We start from the raw sequence: 10,024 nt of genomic DNA on the forward strand, positions 1-10,024 counted from the left end.
GCACAATTGCAATGCTGCGGTGCGTGTCGCAAAGTTGTCATGTTCACAATGAATAAAATGAAGATTTTCTGGCCGCTGCGAGACCCGGGAAATGCAATTTAATGTTATATTGCCCATTATTTTGAAAGTGTCAATTGAACAATGTTCAAAGATATTTTCCCACGGTGCCACTTTGAGTTGGCTTATTTCATTTATTCCGGCTTGCATTTCAAGCCTTTGGAAAAATTGACCTATGTCGAGAATTATATTAATATATAAATCGCTAACATCATATCTTGCAATAATTTTCTGACCATGCTTAAAGAAACATAGCATATTTTTTATATGCAAGGTCACAACTTTAGGTACTTAGTCATTTTTGATGACTTCATATACGTTGGGTTTTAGAATTGCAATTAGAATTGCAATTAGAATTGCCTAAGCAATCTATAGAAAAAGCTTTAAATAAGCTTATACGTTGAAGTTTTTTCTATAGATTGCTTAGGCAATTAGAATTAGAATTGCAATTAGAATTACAAACAATTTTTGCTCCAACTGGAAATTATTCCTTCTCATCATATGAGAGCTGATTAATGGCTCTTATAGCCTGAGGGGCTATTTTCTCTTATCCGTTCCAGCGTCTCTTTCTGAGACGTTCCAAGAATTCCCGTCGGTCATGGCTGACATCCCGGCTATCCTTCCTCTCGCTGCTGTCTGGCTTCCTGCTTTCGCTGGCTTCCATTATGATAGCGAAGTGAAGGCTCCTCACAAGGCCTTTAACGTCGGTGACTTTAACCTCTAAGGTTGCATGGTGTTTAATTCGCGTTTGTGTCTCACCAATGCTACGAATCTCGAGGTTGTGCTTGCTCCGTGGCAGTCGAAGCCTTTGGGCAAACTCCTCGGATATGAAATTCACCTGAGATCATGAGTCCAGAAAGGCTCTTCCTATTCTTTAGCTTCCAGATACATCCTTGACCAGAATCAGTGCCGTGGCCAGGATGACACAATCGGAACGAGATTCCGTGTGAGTATGTTTGACTGCGTCCGAAACTTGTATAGACTCCGCTTCAGGTAGTGACAAGGGAGCTGCGGCCGGTCCTGGTGACGGCCGATGAAGCAGCGAGTGATGCGGTAATGCACATGAGTGGCATCTACGCGTCGACGTGCAGTTGGCTACAAGATGACCCTTGCCAAGGCGATTAATGCACAGCTTGTGGCGCATTACTGCATTAAGGCGATTATCTAGGGCGAGATTGATTATTTCTGGGCATCTAAAGGTGTTGAGGTCTATCTGTGAACAGATGTTACAAGTTTGTGTTGTGCAATTGAAGGACAGGCTTGCCTGATTCCCCTCGCGCGTCCTATGGCCACCAGGTTGACTCATAGGGGCTTCAGCAGTAGGCTTCTTATCCTATTCCAAATATTGACAATGACGTTCGACGAATTTAACGCATTTGTCCCAAGAAGGCAAGATAGAGTAATCCAGTGACTCATTCCACTTCCTCTTAGTCTCGTGGTCGCAGATCTGTGGCTCGGTGCTTAACGAAAGCAACGAGTTGCATAATGCGGATGCATTATTGATTAGGCTGCGCAACTGCTAACCATTTTACTTGGCGACAGTTGAGAATGCTACGGGTAACGATATGTTATCCAAGAATACGAGAGTTGTTTTTTTTTTGTTTGCTTACGCGCGGGTTCTACGGCCACACCTTCCGCCCAACCGACCGAGGGGCGCTGCCGTACATCGTACGGCTCGAATCGCGGGAAGATAGACGCGTTATAGAAGACAGTAAAGGACGAGGAAATATATACAATGTATACAAATGTATACAGTAGTAAGATCTAAGAATTTGTTAAAAACGTAAGTATTGATCGCTTTAAGAGAGTCAGAATTAGAGATAATAGGATAGAATCTATTATAGTCAGAACATAATACTCTGTAGGGATAATGCAACTAATAGGTAGATCTACATTGATTTAAAATTAGGGGTGCGTAATTTCTAGTAAATCTGCTTGGAACAGTGAAGAATAGCCGACTAACCCAGTTGGGACTACAAACTTCACCACGAATAAGATTGAAAATAAAGACTATACCAAGCATCGTTCTACAGTTAACTAGAGAGGGTAAGTTAATTAACATTAGTTTACAGAAATAAGGAGGCGACTTAAGGTTTGCATCCTAATTAGTGCGCCGTAAGGCAAAAAGTAAGAAGTTCTTTTGTACCGATTCAATGCGGTCCGAGTAAACTTCGTATTGTGGATTCCAAACAGGTAATCCATACTCAAAAATAAAGTTTTGGTCAAGTAAGGATCATCAAATTCCGTTGACCACAGTTTTTTAAAACCAAGCACACCCCTCGCCTTATTGACTATAGACGAAATATGGTCTAAGTTTAAGTTTAATACGTTATCACGGCACCAGGTTTGAAAGCTATCTAGATCGGATTGTAAGTCCAAATGGCGAGAAATGTCGCTATACTGAAGGCATAATTTTACATCGTCAGCGTACATAAGTACACGCGAATGCTTTATTATTAAGGGAAGGTCGTTAATAAATAAGGTAAAAAGGAGCGGACCTAGGTGGCTCCCTTGTGGACACCGGATGTGACTCGGAGAATACAAGAAAGAGAATTTTTAAAGCGGACCCGTTGCGTCCTGCCATTCAGATAACTTAGAATCCAATTTAGGAGATCAACAGGGAAGCCTAATAAATCAAGTTTTTTTAATAAAAGTAAATGATTAACAGAGTCGAATGCTTTACTAAAATCCATATAGATGACATCTGTTTGAAGATTTTTTTTGAAGCCCTGTGGATTATTTCTCCGCACTTTAACTTCTCGTGGCTTTTTCAACTTCAGTCTTCTTCTTCCGCGAATTATATTCTCTCTTTTCACGATCTTCTTTTTCCTATCTGCCACTTACTCGCTTGTACGACATTTAAAAGGCGCGGAATTCAAATATAAACAAAATTATTATAATTGGGGCTTGACCCAACATACCGGCCCCCTTGTCCGCTCCTGCGATGGTGCTGACTATGCGCCCAAGATGCCACCGTTGTGAGGGAAGATTATCCTCGTGAACGATGACATATCGTTGACAACTAGATTTGGTGAAGTCTTTGTCCTGGTTGTGCGAACTTGGAGCTCGTTTATATTCTCGTGGCTCCAGCGACTCCAGATGTGATGCTTTAGTTCGTTGACCCTTTTCCATCGATCCAACTTGTCCAGATTCTCGTCGATTGGTGGAAGTTCAGGTAGTGCTCGGAGTACGTCACCCACTATGAAGTGGCCGGCGGTAACGGGCGAGCTGCAGTGGCTAACTCCTCAAAGGTTAATCCGGTGGGTCGAAGAGTGCGATTGAGTAGACCCTTGACTCTATTTACTGCAGCTTCCCATATGCCCCCGGAGTGTGGAGCAGTGGGCGGAATAAAGTGGAAGTTAATGAACTCTGAGCGAAAGAAATTGTGGATTGATTTCGTAGTTTCGTCTTTAAAAAGAAACTGCTTCAAAGTATAAACATTTGGTGGTGTATCAATTGATTTTTGATTAATTTTTTCCCGGAGCAACATAGGTCGCTCCGAGTTTTCTTTATTGATTGAAGTTTAATTCGGTTAAATATTTTGTTCTGTAACGAACGGATTTTCTTATTTCTGCTCGCTACGAAAATCAACGGCTAGCTCAGAGATTTTGTTTGTTCGTCCCACCAAATTTATGATTTGTGTGATTGCCCGACCAAGAAGAAGACAGATTCTCAGATTTAAACTTTTATTTAGCGTCACTTGCTGAACAGGATTCGGTGATTCTCGCCGCTGGATGCACGTCGTTGCTCCCTCGTCGTCCTTCCGTCGTACGCCTGCGTCGCTGCCGACGGGGATCCGTACCGGCTCGCCTGGGGCTTAGGATGTTATGGGGCAGGGTGTATCGACCGCGAGCTAAGCTAGCGCTCCACTCCGAACCACCGTGCGACCACTGACTCCACCGTCTCTTCCTGCGTGTGCCAGGCACTTGTTGCCCTTGCCGAAGGATAGCCTGCGGGCTCGACCGGGGCTTAGGATGTTATGGGGCAGGGTGTATCGTCCGCGAGATAAGCTAGCGCTCCTCTCCGAACCACCGGTGCGACCACTGACTCCACCGTCCCTTTTTGACCACGCTAGGTCCTTGCCGAAGGATAACCGGCGGGCTCGACCGGGCTTAGGATGTTATGGGGCAGGGTGTATCGTCCGCGAGTTAAGCTAGCGCTCCTCTCCGAACCACCGTTGCGACCACTGACTCCACCGTCCCTTTCCGACCACGCTAGGTCCTTGTGTTTGCTCGTCCTTCGCCGATCTTCACGTGCGGCGATCCACTCTGGATGCCCGCTTGACGCACTTGTGTTCCCGTTGTTTCACCGTCACTCGGTATCGACTCTTCGCGTACTTCTTAGCTTTCCGTATGACTGTATGGCCCTTCGCGTACTTCCTCTTGACTGTCCCTGTGTGGCACTTCCTGAACCTGTTCCGACCGTATGGTCGCACGCCCGTGTCCGGACAGAGCGCCTCGCGCCCGTACTCTGCGCTTGCACGTATGACCCACGCGTGTTTAACTGACTGACTGTCCCGAGCTGCGCCGGCGCCGTCCCATATATCGGCTGCGGGAATCCCGTTATTTCCCTTTTTGCACACGGCTCGCTCGGGTACAAGGTCCAACCATGTCCCGTTAGTTCACGGTGCGTCCTCTTTGTGCCTGTACAAAGTCCGCACCGTTACCGTATGACCCCTACGCCCTTGGCGGGTTTGAGTCCAAGGTCCACCGCGGTACCGTTAATTCACGGTCTCTCCGCTTTGCCGGGGTCCAAGGTCCATTATTTACCGTTCGACCTGATCGCCCTTGACTCCTCTCGCATTCCAGCCGTCTTCGCTGTTGCTACGCCGATCTCCTGCACCCGGATTTGTGGGGAGTTTTAAGACTCCTCACAGTTCTTACCAAATAAGTCACAGCTGCGCCGACAGCGAATCCGGCAGCAGTACTATGTTCACGTAGTGACAGAGTGGTCGCTCATGTAAGGAATGCAGACTCAGCACCAGGAGGCCCATTGCAAGGGTATTTGACTTATAAAATAAGTGCATTAATATATTTGTATTTATCCATAACACTGCGTGTTATGAACATACTACATCTTCCTCCTTTTGAAAAATAACGTAATCTAATAGAGTTGTTTTCTAATTATTATATATTTTTTGGTATTTATTTAAATATTTAAATTTATATTGTTGGGTCATGCAGCTGCCAAGACTGTGCAGTAGACTAATCTTATACTCTTAATATTGTAAGCCGAAGTAGTCAGTAGTAGCAGTTGCGATGCCCATAGTGCAAACCGCTGTTCTCGCACGTATTTATCTGTACGGCGCTCATTCCTTGTTCTCTTTGTTATCTACCTACATTAAGCTGGGCGGTGCTTTCGGCCGTCTGTCCCGCCAATTGTCACTTCTTCGTTTTTCGGCAAAGACTCAACTTGTGCATTCGATATAGCTCTTGGTCGGCCCTAGCTGCCATAAACAATTAACAAAATAAACAGTATCGGAAAATAAGCAAACTTTCTTCGGATATTTATTATTCGTAACAGCTATTGAAAAAGCTCAATAGCTAAACATTGGTGACCCCGACGTGATCGTGTTAATTTGCATGCATTAATTAATGCTTTTATCCCGTTAATAAATAAATATAAATATATTATATTAAAACGCAATCGGTTGGACAAGTGAGTGGTGATTTCGTGGCAGTGTTTAAGCGAGCTAGCATTACATATATACATACATACATTGCTACATATATCAAGTGCAGCCCGCCCCGTTACGTGCATTGACTCCGCTTGCATTTTCGGCATTTATTTTGTGCTCATCTTCTCGGTGAACCGAATTAAAAGCGATTTGTTGCGTTGTTCAGCTGGTTGCCGAGGCTACAAACGTCGCTGTCTAATGAGACGCTGAGCGGATACGACGAACCCACTCATACGGTGAGGCTGGAGTAAATTGATGAGCTGCAAAGTGCCTTCAATGTTCTACATACAGAACTGGAGGAATTGGATTTCGACGAAATTGGCAGTGAAATGAGCGAGAGTTTCGATGAATTTATCGTTGAATTCAAGGCTAGTGTGCGCGCGGAAATAGTCAAACGCAATGTGCATTTCGCGCCGCACTCAACGCTTGCGGAAGGTGTTGTGCCACACCCGTGTAGTGGTCATCAGACGCAGCCGCGGCCGAGGCCGATGCCGTTACCGCCTGTGCAGCTGCCAACGTTTGGCTGAGGCTACGCAACCTACTCCGTGTTCACGAGCATAATCGACAGCCATCAGTCGAAAGTCTACACATTCGTGGAAGCGGACGTCTTTCGATAGCGCTGCGCGAAAATCTCGTGTTAACGTAGTTGTGCTGAACAGTGTTAGCGGCAAATCTGCAAAAACAAACGGTGGACTTGTGCCATAGTTCTGCGCGTAACCTAGGCGTGCTGAATGACCGCGTGTTGCAGGTGGTTAGCAAAATATATAAGTTTGCAATTCTTGCAGCTGATAAAACAGCTGACAGCGCTGCCAACTTATCTCGGTGGGCGATCATGAGCGAGTGGCGTTGCCACATCAACCGTAAGACCAGTGCTGAGGTGCGAACGTTGGGCGCGTAATTTCAAAATTAAATTCAAAATTTGATTTAATTTAATTTAAACAAATAAGAGCCACGCATAACAAGCTCGAAAAAATGAGGTCTCATGCATAAAATCAAAACACACTTGCCCGGGTACACCCATAAACTCCTTGAATCCCAACATCCACCTTCGCCGACGACACTGCGATCCTTAGCCGCTCCAGATGCCCAGTCCGTGCAACAACCCAACTCGCCAACCATCTCGTGGTAGTCGAGAAGTGGCTATCTGACTGGCGTATTAAAATAAACGAACAAAAGTGTAAACACATAACGTTTACCCTTAACAGACAAACTTGCCCTCCGCTCTGTATGAATAGCACGCAGATCCCCCAAGTTAATGAAGTAACGTATCTCGGCATCCACCTCGACAGACGTCTAACATGGCATAGACATATCAAATGCAAGAAACTGAACCTAAAACTGAAAGCCAGCACCCTCCACTGGATTATAAACTCACGATCGCCCTTGTGCCTGGACTACAAGGTCCTGCTCTACAACTCCACTCTTAAGCCAATCTGGACGTATGGCTCCCAGCTGTGGGGGAACGCGAGCAGAACCAACATAGACATCATTCAGCGAGCCCAATCAAAGATCCTGCGAACTATCACTGGGGCACCATGGTATATTCGTAACCAAAACATCCACAGGGACCTCGGCATTCTCGCAGTAAAAGATGAAATAGACAAGCAAAAAGCGTCGTACAATAAACTATCTGTCCACCCAAATCCTCTAGCAAGGGTCTTGACTCGGGTCTCCAGCCGAACCCGCTTGCAACGTACAGACCTTCCAACCCAGCCATAACTTGTCAGGGCCACTGTCTCAGTCTACATGACTCCTAGTTAGGTTATAGTATAAGATTTGATACACTTATTGTTAGTCTCGTAAATGAGAAGATTCAATAAATAAAAGCAAAGCATTTAAAAAAAAAAAAAAAAAAAAAAAATCCGGACCTCTCCAACATTGAGAAATTTTAGCATTTGCGGTCATGTTCAGTGCATCGCTTCGGGAATTGTCGGACAAGTTTAACGCTCACATTCGTGCGTTGAAGGGTTTGGGCACCACTGAGCAATTTGCTGGCTGCATCATAGTGCAAGTGCTGCTGCAAAAGCTGGATGCGGCGAGCCAAGCTAAGTGGGAGGAGCGCTTGGAGGATCCGGTCTTTGTCAACCTTATTCCGTCGTGGGAATCGATGGCTGCATTCCTGGAGCAGCGATGTAGGACTTTGGAGGCCGTGGATTGGCAAAGAGACTAGCACTTTGCCTAAATTGCCTAAAGGCAGGTCATCAGCTACGGCAATGCAGCTCGAGCCGCTGCCGCACCTGTAGAATCAGGCATCATACGCTGCTCGATCTAGATGGTCCGCCTTCCTCTCAGCCACATGTTCCGGTGTCTTCAAGCTCCCACACTGAGCCTTCTGCCCCGCTTTCGACTTCTTCTACTCTAATTGCCCAGGATCTCGGTAGTGACCTTGTGCTGCTAGCCACTGCAACCGTTCTTGTGCAGAATCGGTCGGGACTGTTCGTTCCCTGCAGGGCCTTGTTAGATTCTGGCTCTCAACTGCACTTGGTCACCTCTCGGTTTGCTAATCAACTGCAACTTAAGAGGTCGAGGTCGTCCGGCTCCGTCACTGGAATCGGGGATTCCAATTTCGCGACTGATGGATTCTCGGTAGAAATTGCGATGCGGTCTGTCACTTCGGATTTCTCAACGAGCATAACAGCAGTTATCGCTCCCAATATCACGGATCGCCAGCCAAGCTTTAATGTGGACATTGGGGACTGGAAGATTCCAGAAAACCTGCAGCTTGCCGACCCGGAATTTCATAAAGCTCAGCGTGTAGACCTGTTAATAGGAGCTAGCCTGTTTTATGAGCTGCTGTGCGTAGGTCAGATAAAGTTGTTGCCAGGACTGCCACTGCTTCAAAAAACTCGTCTGGGCTGGGTTGTGTCTGGAGGCTGCGCGAATTACAGGTTCTGCAGATGCCAATCTGCACTTAGGCGGATTTCCAGGTAGTTTTCAGGTGCCAACTTCCCACGTAGTTATAAGAAAAATCAATGTTAATTGCCAATTTCCCAAATAAATTAGAAGACCAACGTTATTTGCTTGTGTCCAAATTGGAACTGAATCTTACTTTATTTTCAAAACTAAAGCTAAGTTAAAAATGTATACAAGATTTCGTGTCTGTGTCTAAACATGTACCCAAGAAAAACTAGTGCGGCAGTTCTCATTTCTGTTTATAAGAACTGTCGCAATGGACATCCTGCCAAAGTGCTGTGTCGGCACTTGCAACATTGTAATACATTCCATTGCTCAAGTGAGCAATGAACTGTGTCTCGGCGGCTTGGCTGGTGGTTCCGAATCGCATATACTCTGTAATGCGGTATCGGTAACTCGCGCGCCTTAATAGCTTCACGCGTTCCTTCCTCAGCCAGCGAGGAAAACAGCATTGATGTCGAACTTGATTCACTTCTGCAGCGCTTTTGGGAGGTAGAAAAGTGTCCCGGACCAATAGTTCAAGCCACTAAGGAGGAGCTAGATTGCGAGGCCCACTTTGTTAAAAATTACACCCGATTGCCAGCTGGCGATTACTCGGTACGGTTGCCGCTAAAACTCCATTTGGGTTCTTTAGGAGATTCCTATCCTCAGGCTGTGCGGAGATTCTTGTCGCTGGAAAGGAAGCTTACAAAGCACCCTGGCTTGAGGGTTAAATATGCGGCGTTCATGAAAGAATATCGTCATCTGGGACATATGTCCCCTGTGCCTGCTTCCGAAGTCAGCTCGTGCCGATATTTTTTACCACATCACTGCGTCATGAAGGAGGATAGCTCTACCACCAAGCTTCGCGTTGTCTTTGACGGATCAGCTGCCACTTCCACTGGTTACTCGCCTAACGATGTGTTAATGGCTGGCCCGGTCATCCAGCCCAAGCTATTTCACATCCTAATTCGATTTCGCTCACACCCAGTTGCCGTTACAGGAGACATATGTAAAATGTAAATGTCTCGCAAGAAGATAGCTATTTGCAGTGCATTGCATGGAGGGACTCCCCAATCGATGACCTTCAAGTATACAAACTCGACACAGTTACTTACGGCACCAAACCAACCTCCTTCTTGTCCATAAGAGCTATGCAGCAGTTATCAATGGATGAGCAGGCAGCGTTCCCCATTGGATCAGAAATCCTTCGGCGCGATTTTTACGTGGATGATCTTATCTCCGGCTCCGGCACGGTAAAGGATGCTATCAGCATAATGCAGCAGACGGCTGGCATTCTTGCGAAGGGCAAGCTTAAGCTAAGAAAATGGTGCTCTAACATTCCGCTTGTGCTGGAGGGTGTGCTCGCCGAGGACAAGGAGTCGTTCATGAAGTTTG

Source organism: Drosophila teissieri, unplaced genomic scaffold, assembly GCF_016746235.2.
Source record: "Drosophila teissieri strain GT53w unplaced genomic scaffold, Prin_Dtei_1.1 Segkk7_quiver_pilon_scaf, whole genome shotgun sequence".
Classification (NCBI taxonomy): Eukaryota; Metazoa; Arthropoda; class Insecta; order Diptera; family Drosophilidae; genus Drosophila; species Drosophila teissieri.